Source organism: Leptidea sinapis, chromosome 29, assembly GCF_905404315.1.
Source record: "Leptidea sinapis chromosome 29, ilLepSina1.1, whole genome shotgun sequence".
Classification (NCBI taxonomy): Eukaryota; Metazoa; Arthropoda; class Insecta; order Lepidoptera; family Pieridae; genus Leptidea; species Leptidea sinapis.
The window spans coordinates 5,307,197-5,321,041 of NC_066293.1; positions in this window are offsets into that span (position 1 = coordinate 5,307,197).

Sequence of the window (13,845 nt, forward strand, 5' to 3'; positions counted from 1 at the left end):
TCAATGTAATCAAGTAATCTATGTCAATTTCTTCAATGGTATTCATTTTACCCTGCAAATAAAACTAATTACCCTGCAAATAAAACTAAATACAAAAACGTAAACGTAAAACGAAATGAGCTTCCGTGTATCCTCTCTGTCAACGCACAAGCAACTGAGCGCTGACGCTCCGACGTCGCACGAGTACACCCCCTCCCGCTTCGTCTCGGGGGCTGCTGTCCGTCATGTGTGCGTTGCGACGACGCAGCGCGCCGTGTGAACACCTTGGTTATTTGTATGTAAAACAACGCAGTGGTAGCGCTGCGTCGACGCAACGCTGACGCAACGCGCCGTGTGGACTGGCTCTTACAACATAAATCGGCAATCGGTTTATCGCGTAAACATTATTTTTAATACTGGGATCAATTTTGTTCAAATAATTCTGTATCTCGATTGTATTCATATTAGTTGAGATTAAAGTCTTGTCAGTTGCGGGGATTTAATAGTTATGTGGATCATAGTAACATAAGCACTCAATAAGTAAGGCTTTAATGTATCTTATTCATGTATTTAAAACTTATTGGGTTACAATAAAACAAAATATCATTTTATATACATATTTTTATTATATAAATTGAATACTAATCTAGTATTAAATTAACATAAAAAAATACACAAGGATACGAACGATTCAAACAATTATTATATTGTAACTGCTCTAATCTACTGAAATATTAAAATTTTTATCAATTTCAATAACATTATCGAATTCCGCATAAACAATACAGTTAATTGTTTGTGTAAGAGCTGATTCAAAACGAACTTCTAATCTTACACTACCATGTTTTATAAGATTCCAATGACTTGAAGAATTTGCTGATAAATCGGGTGTTTAATCGAAGGCTAGCAAGCAAAACCCTTTGGCATATTGCTCTTTTGATACTCCATTGCCTTCATTTAGGAAATGTATACCTGTTCCTGAGAATAATGTATGATGACCGTAGTAAGAATATTATTTTCAAACGATGGCTGTAAGACTTTTGAAGGTATCTGTTGACCATCTATGTATAATGTCTGGTGTTGTGAAGTCTAGCGCTGGTTCATCGATGTAGTTACTGTATAGGTAATTGTCCACAGTTGCGTATTCGTATTTTGTAGGTGCTGCTGCCATATATTCCACCGACGGTTGAGTGCCGTCTCGCAGTACCACGTTGTGTATTGGGTTTTTTGATTTTAGGTAATCATATTTAAAGAATCTCCAAGAGCTATTTCTCAAATGGAACGTGTCGTCTTTTGGCGTATGCTGTTTTTCGTATATCAATCCAATCGAGTTTGTTGCGTTGTAGAATATTTTTGCACTTGCGATTAATGCCGGCAAGTATGAGTATTTTTCGATACTTTGTTTTTTTTTTGTGTATTTTTTGACGTATCGAATATTCCGTTATGATACCAGTATTCCAATCTGTTATCTATAAATTTTCCTTGGCATGCTGCGCTTTGCGATTCTCCCGCTATTAACCTGTGCTGACCCTGTACTTGTAAATCTTAATTTTTTTTCCGTTTAGAACTTGTGGCGTAATGTTTTACTCCTAATTTTATCATTCCAATTCTACCCATGTCTTCCCAAATGCCTATTGTTGTTTATGAATTTGCGTTTGCGTATTGTACTGATCCTGATGATGCTACGAACGGCGTGCGATTTCCCAAGTTGAATATTTTTATGTATGTGCTTTTCACCGCCGCCAAGTGGTTTGTTCTATTATGTCGTCGTATTCTTTGTGTGTTAGTACATGAATAGTTTATGCCATGTTATTGTGTGTATGAACGTTCTTACTGATATTTTTCCGTTTGCCGCGTTCACCGATGCCTCTTCTTTTTGGTATGTACATAGTGTACATTTTATGTGAAAATTGAACATTTTTTTAAATGTGAATGTTTTTGTATTTTGTTTATTTTCTACTCCTGTCGTTATTATCGGTGGCGATACCAAATTATTTACCTCGCTTGCCATTATTTTTGTCCTGTTGGTGTGCCTTTGGTGTGCTCTGAATCTTGGATATATTGTACCCAATACTCGTTCACCTAAGTATTTTGTTCCTATTCCCGCTAGCGCTGTGACTTTTGCTGCTGCGTCGTATTTAGATTCCGGTGTGTATTTGTAAACTGTTGTAGGAATCTTTCGTCTGCCTTTTGAATTTTTTTTGTTGCCCACTTATTGTTTTTTCTTCACTTTCACCTTTATTTATTCTTTTTTCGTATTTAGATTTGTACGTAATTGTATGTCTCGTCGTGTTCTTGTGCTATTCTATCCAAGTCGTTGGTTGGTTCGCCTACGTCGAGGTCGTTGCCCGGTCCCAAGTATCTGTATCCAGGTAGCGTGTAACCGGTTTGACTTGTTACTTCTTGTCCCTGGATGGGCGTGTAAATGGGAAGAAGAGTAGACGCCTTGGTTATAACATGACTTTAATAATTTGACAATATAATATGATGTCTTGATACGTGATGTATGAATGACCGTCGCTGAAGCATTGTTGGACACGGAGAGCTGCGCCCGCGCCTGCCCGCGCGCCCCGCGCCTCCCCGCGCTAACCGGTTCAAGACTTGAACAGTCTGCAGGGGCAAGGTTGATGTCTTCAAACTTGATTAAGAGAGAGGAAGGGGACAAATATTGTTGAAAGCCCTTTGCAAGATTCCTCGTTTAGTTTTGATATCGGCAACCCCGTTGACACCGTCTCTACCGGGATGCAGCTTCACAATTCTTCCGAGCTGCCACAAAAGCGGTGGTTGGTTCTTCTCCCTCACGAGCACCATGGCGCCTGGCTTGAGGCTTGATGTTGAAGCTCGCCATTTGGTTCTTTGCTGAAGGAGAGAGATATAATCTTGTGAGAAGCGTGACCAAAAATGTTGTCTGAGGCTCTCAATCCTTTCGTAGCGCTGCAAGCGGCTGATGTTGGCATCGCTAACGCAAGGACGAGGAACAGTCAAAAGTGAGCGCCCAATCAAGAAATGTGCTGGAGTGAGGCAACTGAGGTCCAAAGGATCAGAAGATAGAGGTGTCAAAGGTCGGGAATTTAGGATGGCTTCTATTTGGATAAGACACGTTGACATTTCTTCATAAGTTAAATGGGTTAATGTAAGGACCCTACGAAGATGATGCTTTACTAATTTTACCATACTTTCCCATATTCCTCCAAAATGCGGGGAATAAGCTGGGATTGTTTTGAATTCTATGCCTTTATTATTTATGTTTGACATAATATCATTTAAAGAATTATTTAAAAATGTAGAAAGTTCGTTACTAGCTCCAAGAAATGTAGAAGCGTTGTCGGAGGTAATTGATGCTGGTTTACCGCGGCGTGAAACAAATCGATACAGTGCCGAGAGATAGGCATCGGTGGTTAAGTCCGTGACGAGCTCCAGATGTACTGCTTTGACTGCAAAACAAACAAAAATACATATATAAGATTTCGTCAGCTTAGCGCCTCTTCCCTTACGGTCGGCTATCAACACTGGCCCAGCATAATCCACGCCTGTATGTAAAAATGGAAATTCCAAATGTGTCCTATCATGAGGCAAATCGCCCATAATGGGTTGAACATATTTTGATTTAAATCTAAAGCATCTAACGCAGCTATGCACGACGCGTTTAGCCAAGTTCCTCCCCCCGAGTGGCCAATATTTTTGTCTTACACAAGACAAAAGAAGTTGAGGTCCGGCATGCATAAGCTCTGTATGCTCTTTTTGAAATAAAAGTTTAGTAATATGATGTTTACTACATAGTAGTATAGGATGCTTAACATCATAAGTGTAAGAAGAGTTTTTGAGGCGACCACCAACTCTTAAGAGATTATGTGGGTCCAAGAAAGGGGACAATGAATTTAATTTGCTGTTTGATGGAATGTTTTTACCTGACTTAATTAATTTGTATTCCTCAGGAAACATTTCTTGTTGAACGGATTGTAATAAAATTGTTTCTGAATTTGATATCTCAGATGGAGATAAAAAGTTTGTTAACTTACTTTTGGGATTCTTACAGTTGAAAATAAATCTTAATATATAGGCAAATGTTCTTATTAAATGTGTATAGTTGGATTTTTTATGAATTAAATTATGAATGATGTTAGATTGAAAATTAATTGTATCATTTTTTTGTGTACTTGTAGTGTGTAGGACTAATTCTGTGTTTGAGTTTGTATGCGTATTTGGTATGGTTGGAAAATTAATATTTTTTGACTGCAAAAATTGAGGACCAGACCACCATAAAGTAGCAGAGCTAATACTGTCTGCGGTCACTCCCCGTGAGACTAAATCAGCAGGGTTTTCTTTTAACGGTACGTAGCTCCATCGATGACCAGCTGTGCAGTCTTGTATCTCACCCACTCGAGTACGTACAAACATTTTTAATTGATTTGGTTGAGTCTTTAGCCATGCTAACACGATTGTAGAGTCAGTCCAAAAATAAGAATTATGTATTTTAAGTGTTAAAGAAGATATGACTTTAGTATGAAGTCTAGTGGCAAGAAGTGAACCACACAACTCTAACCGGGGTATTGTTGTTGGTTTCAAGGGCGCCACTTTACTCCTAGAGGTAAGAAGACGAACTTGTACTTTGCCATTCATGTTGACCGCTCTTACATAAACACATGCGCCATATGCACGTTCTGAAGCGTCTGAAAAGGTATGTAGCTCTAATAACAATACATTATTAGTACAAACCCAACGGGGAATGCGAAGCGAGTTAAGTGAAATAAGAGAAGCTACGAAATTTGAAAAACACTTCTGGGTTTCTTTAGAAACTTCGTCATCCCAACCGTATTTCTGAACCCAAAGTTTTTGCATAAGAATTTTAGATTGTACAGTACATGGTCCCAGAAGACCTAAAGGATCAAAAATTTGGCTTATAAGCGATAAAATAATTCGTTTTGTAATTTTTTTTGTATTTGTGTTTAAATTAATTTTGAATAATAAATTATCTTTACTGCAATCCCAATGAAGACCAAGTGTCTTGTGTGGTAATGAATTATCCAAATCAAGTGTTTTATCCCTATTATTAACATGCAAATTCTCATTTGGTAATGATTCTAATATCTCAGGGCTATTCGATTGCCACTTTCGTAACTTAAATTGTGCTGACTGTAAAGAATTGATCACCTGTTTACATAGATTTATTACTGACGGAATGGTTTCTCCGCCGCTCAAAAAATCGTCGACATAAAAATCTTTTGAAATAGCGAATTTTGCTTCTGGATCGGAACATTGGTCTGCCATCGAAACCAAGCACTTAGTGGCTAAGTAAGGTGCGGCTGCAGTGCCGTATGTAACTGTGTTTAATGTATATGACTGTATAACATCACTACGGTTAAATCTAAATAAAATTTGCTGTAATGAACGTTGAGAGGGCTCTACAAGCACGGCTCTATACATTTTTTCAATATCTCCGGATACGACATACTTATGCTGTCGGAAACGTAATAAAATTGACACCAAATCATCTTGGACTACCGGTCCAACCATTTGAATATCATTAAATGATTTTTTATTTGACGTGGGGCTAGAACCATTGAAAACCACGCGTAGTTTTGTGGTTGACGAGGATTCGCGTATGACCCCATGATGAGGTAAATAATAAGAATATATCTGTGTATGAATGAGTTCAGAGAATTGTTTTGATGTATTTGTCATGTGACCTAACTCTTCATACTCAGTCATAAAATTTATATAACGCTCTTTTAAAATAGGATCGCGTTCGAACCTGCGTTCTAGCGCCAATAAGCGACATTTTGCTGTGTGATAAGACTCGCCAAGAACTTCGGGGGACTCTTTCAACGGTATGGTTACAATGAAGCGGCCGTTATTATCGCGCCGAGTGTTCTCTGCGAAGCTTTTCTCACAAGCTTGTTCTTCTAACGATAAATTATATTTAGAATGTACCGATTCTAACTCCCAAAATCGTGTTAGTAAGGCCTCATCATTTTGAGTGAAAAAACAATTAGAAGACTGATTTAAGTTTTTTAAGGATAAATTTTTATTTGTATTAAGAGTGCCCGAAACAAGCCAGCCAAGTTTTGTTTGCTGTAATTTAGTATAATGTTTACCTAAATCAATTGATTTTGAACATATGACGTCCCAGAATACATCAGCTCCCATCAATATGTCTATGGGTGCGGATATGTGAAAAGAAGGATCGGCTAGTTTGATATTAAGAGGCAATCGTATGGATTTTATATTAATGTTACTGGAAGGTACCGATTTTGTTATTTGAGGTAAAACATAACATTCGACACAAAACTTATAGTCACCCGAAGATGACTCGATGGATAAGTTACAAGACTCTGCACTACAGGAACATTGATTATTGATTCCTGTTACCGTGGAGCTTACGCTACGCCGCGAGACGCCGAGCTTTTCACAGAATTTACGTGTGACATAGTGTGCTGTTGCACCGTTGTCTAGAAGAACGCGAGCAGGATGTAGTATCCCGTATGCGCCGACCACGTTCACCAAGGCTGTGGAAAGCAGTATATTGGGTTTGTTAATATAATGTATGTCAGAAGATAAAGCAACTTCATTGAATTGTTCTGTGTGCTTCTGTGTATGTTTGTGAAGCAGGCTAGAGTGTTTAATTTTGCATTGTATCAATTGAGGAATAAGGGATGGAGTCAAACGTGAAGTTCATGCCAGATGATTTCAAAGATTGCAGGTCATACAGCTCACTAAAGTATTGTTTACCATCACACTGGAACACTCTATTATTGACATGAACAATACTGGGAAGAACATACACTCCTAAGCCAGCAGATGAGTGGGCTTTGAATCCTTAAAGCAGTTGCGAATCAGAATGAGCGACTTCCCATACATTAATTTGCACATCATTACAGAGCGCACTCGGAATGTGTAGTGGTAGCTTTCTATCACATTTAAGATTCACCAGAGCTTCTCCAGTTTGTTTCCATGATATTTTTGCTCTACAAACATCCACCTTTAAATGGAAAGGGACTCTGGACGTCTGGACTGTCTGGATATATATCTATATCTACAAGAAGCTCTCTCTATGTAGTCTGCTGAGCATTTTACTTCATTAGTTGAGAAAGTCACATTCCCAGACTTCAAAATTTTAAGGTCCCCCAGATATCCAAAGCTAGGTTTCATTGCAAATAAGTCCTTGTGGCATAAGTAAGAACTGCTAGGGCTATTGTGCACGAGGTAGTAATCACCAATGAGTCCTGAGGATCTATCTTCTACGCTCTCCACGACACATCCAGTAGGAGGTTTCACTTTCCCTCCATGGCTACCGCCTAGTGCTATCGAGTACACTGAGTATTTCCTGTAGCTTCTATGGTTTATGCTGAAGCCTATGAGCTTACAACCATTCCGAAAAGTACAGTAGCCAATCAACTTCTGGCAGGTGTAGTAGGATGCGTCTGGGCTTGCTATCCCCAAAGCTTGTCTAGCCTGGAGTGTGGTCCTTGTGAAAGGCAGTGGCGTCATTCCACAGGTCCCGATGGCTTCACATTTGTACCATTGACAGAAGTACGTTTCCTTTGCTTCCAAGATCCAATCAGCTGTGTCAAATAGATAGTTCAGATTGGTAGTGTGAACTACCACTTCTCTACTAATTTTGCCAGAACCAAAATCTATCACTTCAGAATCAGTCATTATGATCTTGTAATTGTGTTTTAGTATGGCTGAGTCAAACCTTTCTTGTAGATCATATCCATCAACTCTTATCGGTCTACAGATCAGGAACATTAGAAATATGATCATCCAGTGCTTCCTAAACAATCTCTTTTCCATGTTCACCACTGATGGTGCATCTGTTAACATCAATTCTCTCTCCCCTTTTCGGTTTACAAATTCTCTGAATTCTAGCTCATAATAACAACCTTTCCTGACTAACTTTGCCCTGGATCCCCCCACTTTAACTCCTCTATCCATTTTGTGCTTCCAAGCCATAGTGATCAGGAAAAACCCTGCTGAAAGAGCAAATAAGCCACAGCCTATGTAAAATAGGACTTTGTAAGATGTGCCATCACAGTCACTTGATTTTATGTCCAGTGAGTGTTTTTTTTAACAATCCATCTCAAAGTTAAAGCTTTGTTGGCATGTCAATGTTTTTATGATTACCGGACCATAAAAGGCTCTCTTCTCTACCTTCCCGCAAGTCATTTTCATTGAACCAGAGATGGTGACCACAACCAAGTCTCCAGTTCAGATTGGGAAGTACAATTTGGGACCCTCCTGTATGGCATTACATGGCTTTGTTGATTCTGCCATCATTGCTCCCATGTTGGACAGATGTGACAAGTCTGAGACACTATGTTTGATGGTCTATTTGTTCAGATACTTGTCTATTCCTGTGTCTTTGTACAGAAGCTCTTTTGATGGTGAGCTGGAACTCTCTCCTGCAATCTGCGGTTTCCCCTCAGAGCTTGGAAACTCCTTCCTAATATCTTCACCATCAGGTTCCGTGTATGCTCTTGGCCTAACCTCGATAGGCACCATCCTTAACATTGATGATTCATGAGTGCCCAATTCATAACCCACCACCTTCCCATGGTCTTACCGTCCTTTCGGTCATCAAGACCTAGGTTCCGACCGAAACAGCGGGAGATGTACCGGTCCGGATATTCAGGTCCAGTACATTTCTTGACTCCCTACAAGTTCTCATTTTTTGCGTCCTAAGATGGCCCTCTCCCCCTTGATGGGGGCGGCCGACCACAGCTATGGCTTCGTGGTCGGGCAATCCTTCTTCATCTTCTCCTCTTCTCTAAATCTTCCTTTCTGCGTCTTCGTTACCGTCCTGGTTTACCCCTCCATCACTCTCCTAACACGGTACCAACTTGTGGCAAATCTAACTAACCGCGAGAAGTTCTCCTCTGAGGACACTAGGTCTCCGTGATAAATTGATCCCGGAGTCTTCCTCTCCAGATGGTTCAATAGTTCGCCTCTAGCTTCATCATACAAGCTGCATTCCCACAGCACGTGGTCGCGGTACTCATCCGTCACGCCACATGGACAAGTGCCGTCCCCCTTAAGCCCCAAGTCCCTGAGCCGGCCGTTGAAACTCCCATGACCCGTCAACAGCTGCGATGTGTAATGGTCGGGCTGCACCCACGCCGCTAGGAGTCTTTCCCCGACACATGGGAAGAAGCGTCTGAGATCTCCACCTCTTTCCTCGCGATCCCAGCGCTGCTGCCACATGTTTACCACTTCGGAGTGGATGTCCTTTTTCAATACCTTGAGCTCCTTTTTTATCCTGTCACCCGTCGTCGCTTCTATCTTGCCCGCGCGATATACTTCCAGATCGGCTGGAAGTACCCCAGCTAGTACTGGCAGTGCGGCCGTACTTGTTGAGCGGTACGCCTTGGTGAGGAGCACCAACGACGTTCGTTGTGTTCTGAGCGACCAGCTTGACACATACAGGAGCGACCTGTGATACCAGATGCTCGCCGCGTAAGTAATGGTTGCAACGTATGTCCCCCTGTACAAGATCTTAAGTGCCTTGTATCGTATGCCCCAAGAAGTTGAAGATACCCTTGCCATCTTTCCGAAGCGCCTCGCGGCTCGCTCTCCGATATCCAAGGCGTGATCGGCGAATGACCCCTTCCCATCAATCGTCATGCCTAAGATTTTAACTGATTCAACCGCATGGATAGAATCTCCTTCGACTTGGTTTTCACCGACGAAAACCGGAGTCTATTCCTAGCTCCCCATTCCGAGATTCTCTCGAGCGTCACCGCGGCATTGGTCTCGATAACGGCCCTTGAGTTTCCTTCGATGAGTAGCGTTACGTCGTCCGCGTACGCTATCATCCTGACCCCTTGTGGTACGCTCAGCTCTAAAAGGTCGTTCAATAGTATATTCCACAGTGTGGGACCTAATACGGATCCCTATGGGCACCCCATTGTGGAAAGTTTCCATACAACCTCTCTTCCTGCGAACATTCCCACCCGCCTATTCACAAAGTAAGAGCATAGGCACCTGTAGATGTTGGGAGGGCAGCCGCCCTGCTTGTATTTAAGTAGGACCATAGGCCACCACGCGTTGTCAAACGCCCCTGATATGTCCAGAGTTATCGCTTGAACATATTTATACGAGCTGTTATTGTAGACCTCCCTTTAATAAATCCGTGTTGACGGGCTGATATGCGACTGTACAGACCCGGAGTACATTCGCATATCAATTGCTCTAAAATTTTCCCTAGTCCTGGCAAGAGGGTGATCGGTCTATACGCCTTTGGGTCAGTCGCCTTCCCATCACCCTTTGGCAGTACTATTAATCGGCCTTCTTTCCGTACATCAGGGAACACACCCTCATCTATTCATTTCCCGTATATTAACGTCATCTCACATGCGGCCACCTTCCACGCTGCTTTAACTATACGTGCGGTGACACCATCAATTCCTGGAGCTTTGTCTGGCAGGTTGCGAATTATCGTGCCTATTTGCTCTCTGGTAGGGGGACTTACCTTCTGCCCGCTGGGTAAACAGGCCGCCGCCAGGCGAACCTGCATATGGTACCCCGAGTCGGTCGCCCGCTCGTCGTCCGGACACATCACTGCCAGTATCCCACCCATGGCGCCGCGGATGTCGTCAGCGAATCCCTGCGCAAGCTTCAAACCGTTTCTTTCAAACCGAGGCGGGCGCACCCTGCCTGTAGCAGCACGGTACGCCATACCCCACGGATCGTCATTCCCACTGTCAGCAAGACGCGAGAAGTGGTTGGTCTCCGCTTCCCGCATGGATCTCCTATAGAACGCACGTGCACGATGGAAGCGCATTCTGCAGATTTCTTCTACCAGTCCGCCCGCGCGTCGAGACTGTTGCCATTCCCGACGCATCCGGTTGTGCTCCCTACGAAGGAAGTCAAGTTTCCTGGACCACCATTCATACCCCTGCACCCGGTCTTTCCCCTTGACGAAACCTAAGCACTCCCCAGCTGTACGACTCAGCATATCAGCGAACTGTTTGCACACGTGTTGTGCCGGGTTTCGGCAGTCGAGTCTGCCTACTCGCCACGAGAGTGTGGTAAAGAAACCGGTCCCAATCTACCCTTCGATCCCGGTATCTCGTTGGCTCCCCTCCTGGTTTTTGCTCTCCCTGGTACCGTGCGACTGATGGGCTATCCTTGACGATAGAGAACGTGATAAGTTGGTGGTCGCTGCTACTTACTTCCTGCCGAACTCTCCATTGGCGTACAGGGACTCCTCTGGTTGTTAAAGTCACGTCGATGTTAGAGGAACCGTTGATCGTGTTAAATGTGAACGGTTCCCCTTCCTTGTTGTGCTCAAGGAGCCCCTTCGAATGTATAAAGCTCTCCATCGCCAATCTTCTTCTATTTACCTCCGCACCTCTTCCCTCATATTGCTCGCGGCGGCTGTGCCAGAGCGGCGAGTGGGTGTTGGTGTCGGCCCCGATGACAATTGGTTTCCCCTGGAGTGCTTCCAGTACGCGGTCCAAGTGGTGTATATGGGTTTCTATGTTCTCGCAGTACTGGAAGTATGCCGACACCATATACAGATCGCCGCCATCCCCCCGGAAGTATGCCACGAGGCAGTGCGACGTCGATAGTTGAGGCAGGATCATTCCGGAGATCTTGGTGCTATTCACGTATATTCCTGCCTTTGAATCTTCCGTGCACTGCAGCAGCCCCGGCAGCTGGGCCCTCGCATACTGTTCTTGGACAAGAACGATACCGAGACCCAGCCTTTGGGCGATTCCCGGGAGTTCCGCTGTTGTCGTAAGCGCTCCTTGAAGGTTTATCTGCCCGACGTACATGTGGTCATTCTTATGAGCCATAGTCTGTGCGTTCGGCAGCCCTCTTCTGCGCCGCTATCCGCGCTGGACAAGTAGGTGCTGCCGTCTTATGATCTTCGGACTGCTTCCCGGCCTTCGCGCACGTGGCGCACCGTGTCTTAGTGGACTTACAGACCTTGTGGCCATGCCCAGCTGTACCGCACTTGCTACAAGTCTCCTCCACAGCCTTGCAGTGTTTTGCAGAGTGCCCGTACCATTGGCACTTCGTGCAGCACGTCACTTCCAGGAAGTCGCGCACCAGGTACCTCTCCCATTCAAGGTACACCCGCTCCCTGGACATAAGGCGGTCCCTCCATGTACCGCTGCATGCTAGCACCACAGTGGTACAACTTCCCCCCTTCGACTTCTTGTAGAAGGCCACTTTCGGGAATCCTTCTTTTTCCGGGACGTCCGCGAAGTACTGCTTCCTCAGCGCCCCCAGGATCTCCTTCTCGTCCTTTATGTGGCCCTCCACGTTAATAACAGCCACCAATGGTATTCTTTGACCTGCATCTTGGACTCTCAAGGTCGAGGGCATGGCCTTTTTAATTTTTTCAGCATCCTCTTTAGTTCTTGTTTGCAAGACTAGGCCAGCGTTCCTCACCTTCCTCAGGCGCGCGACCTGCAGTCCCATCGACGTTGGCTTAATTGCTTCTTTCAGGACGGCCTTGGTTTCTTCCGCCGTTTTAACTCCGCTGTTGTCCGCCAGGTACACCGCAAGTACGCTACCCATCCCCTGTGGCTTAGGCTGCGTTGTTGTCCTTCCAGTTCTGAGCGTGCTGGCATAGCTCTTGGTTTCGCTCCTGTCTGGTTCTCGGGTTGTCGTATGTGCGCATTCCTTCGCTTTGGCCAGTCTCCCGGCCAGAGTCGCGACAACGGCTGTAAGGCGTTGCACTTGCGTGCTTATAAGTCCAATGTCCGCTTTATTCAGCTTACTGGAGTTCCCGGTTGCTGCAGCCATGATCTCACTTCCGGCCATGTTAGCGAACTCAATAAGCTCTTCAGTATTGCACTCTTTCATGGCCCTGCTACTGCCCTCATTACTGCCGCTTGTAGAGGGCTCCAACTTCCTCCGAAGAGCCTGTTGCAGCTCCTCTGGCGACTGAAGCGGGCGCTTCTCCGCGCCCCTCAACTACTCCACGCTTCCGAAGCCCCCTGGGGGGGTCCTCGCCAATGACCTCCTTGGGGTAAAGAGAGCTATCGATTCAAGCTCCTCTAGCTCCCTCCTCTTCTCCTCTACCGCCTCCCGAAGGAGGCGCTCCGAATTGTCCATGTTCGTATAACTAGCGTATTAGAATATATTGTAATTAAATATAACAACAAAAAGAATTAAAAAGGAAAACAAAAATAAAGTCAAAAACTAAAAGCTAACTACGAGTCCTGTCTCTTCCCTAACACTCCCTAATACCTAATTACCTAACAACTACCTACTGTCTAATAATAAAACTAACATTAAAGAATTTAAATAAACAAAGTATTAGCAAAAAATGCAAGTCACGTACACACAAAAGAAATAGAGTAAACAAAGTAATTAGCTAATGACCGTCATAAATCAAATCGGATTAACTCAGGTCACGTACGCACCTTAGCTCCGCCCACTACACTGACACTCGCGGACGTCGCACACAGGCTCCACCCACTCGACGCGAATGGCCAAACGAACAGCGAACAGCGACTCGGCGCGAGAACTTGGGCGGCGACGACGAAGTCGAATGTAAACCCGACAGTGTGACCTGACGATGAGCTTGCAATAGCTGGAGCTAAAGCAGTCAAATACGGTCTGGAACCTATTTGTGGACTGCCTAAGCGCCATTCGCACCACCCTGAGGAACCAATTAACGCTGGAGAAACTCAACAGGTTTAAACCATTCCAAAGCACCGATAAAAGCTTTCAATAACAGAAATGCGAATGAAGCCCTATCATTGAGCAGGAAAAACCTATGCATACTCACTAGGATGCTAACTGGGCACTGTCGCTTAAATAAGCACCTCTGTGTGGTCAGAATAAAAAACAAAAGAACTTGCAGATTTTGCCTCGAGGCCGATGAAACGCCTCGTCATCTCCTCTGCA